Below are 1,638 nucleotides of genomic sequence, written 5' to 3' on the forward strand. Positions count from 1 at the left end.
TCTTCGTATGTGGCTATCGCTCTCCGCCTATCGACTTTCTCTAGTGTGATGATCGCTTGGATTTCTTTCTCTTTTATGAATACCGGACATTTCTTATCAAGTGCATTGTGGTCAGCATTTTCTGATCCATTGTTGGTACAACTAACGCAAGCTGATGGGTCAGTGCACTTATCATTAGTTTCGCGGTCAATGTGAGAAGTTTTGGCGTAATTTGCGCATATTTTAGTGTTATTGCAAATTTTTGCTGAGTGACCATATTTTAAACAGTTCATGCATCTTAGTGGGAGAGGGATGTAGGGTCTTATTTTTATTTTCTCATATCCGATCAAAATGTGATTTGGTAGTATGGAGTTGTCGAATGTCAGAATAAGTAAGCCTGTTTCGACTAGAATGCTGTCAACCTTTTTCTTGATTTTCCTTACTTCGCTTACTCCTTGGTTTTTTAGTTCGTTTCTTATTGTTTCTTCTGATATACCTATTAATTCACGGGAGAAGATGACACCTTTTGATTGATTGAGGGTATTGTGTTCACATACTTCCACTTTAATATATGGGGATAGGGCAGACAGTTTTATTAATTTGCATGCTTGTACAAATGGTTTTGTTTTGATCAGAATACTTCCATTCCTCAATTTCTTGCACATTTCAACTTCCACATACTGAGTCAATGACCTTTTTAATAAGAAAAGGGGACACTTTTGAGAGAGATTCCGCGCTTTCGATTCTGTTAATTATCAAGTATTTAGGAGTTTTTGAATTACTGGTTAATAATTTATTTTGATTAGTTTGGGACGAGAGCTGTTCTACAGCTTTGTCTCGATCAGGAGGATCAGCCATTTGGTTAAAGTTTGTTGACTCGTTATATTTACTTGGGTTTTCACTCAAAGAAGCGATAATGTGTATATTAGTAAGTGCCGACAAGTTACACGAGAAAACCGAATGAACTTTTCCGCGTGGGAGTTAGGCGTATACTGCATTTGCATGCTTGTTTGCATGATTGTAATGAAATTCATCAATGCTTGCTGCATAGAGACAATCCGGCTTCTGGCTGTTCAGTGGAGCTTGAGGTTTCAGAGTTTTTCTAGCTGTACGCGAAGTCGCTGGCAAAAGAGACGTTAGGAATTCGCTGTGGCGGGCAAAGAGGGCTCTTGGTATGATATTTGAAATGCGTACAAACTGGTTGGAGTGGCAAAAGAGCCCATATCTGCACTGCTTTGGTCATCTTGTTTGGCGTGCCAGATCGCCGTTTCGTGTAGGCCACCGCAAGCGACAAATTTCGTGCAATAACTACCAACAAGGGAACGCACTTGAAAGTTACAGTTAGTTTAATAATAATAGAGAGATTTTCATGAAAGCGAACATGAAATCGTTGGGACATCTACTATTCGATTTTGCGGCCACATCTCATACCAACTCTCTGTTCCAACTTGTTACGGTGTATATCGGCTGACACCACGTTTTGCTACTAATGATAATTTTTTGATTTGGTCTCTTCTAAATTTAAATAACTTTTTACTGCAGTCACAAGTGCGAACAGTCTCTGTGATATCATGCGATTCATTTGTGTGATATCCTTGAAGCGTCCACTTAAGTCTAAATTTTTTACAACTTTTGGATGTGGAGAATATCAGACTATTC

This window comes from Anastrepha ludens, chromosome 4 (assembly GCF_028408465.1).
Source record: "Anastrepha ludens isolate Willacy chromosome 4, idAnaLude1.1, whole genome shotgun sequence".
NCBI lineage: Eukaryota > Metazoa > Arthropoda > Insecta > Diptera > Tephritidae > Anastrepha > Anastrepha ludens.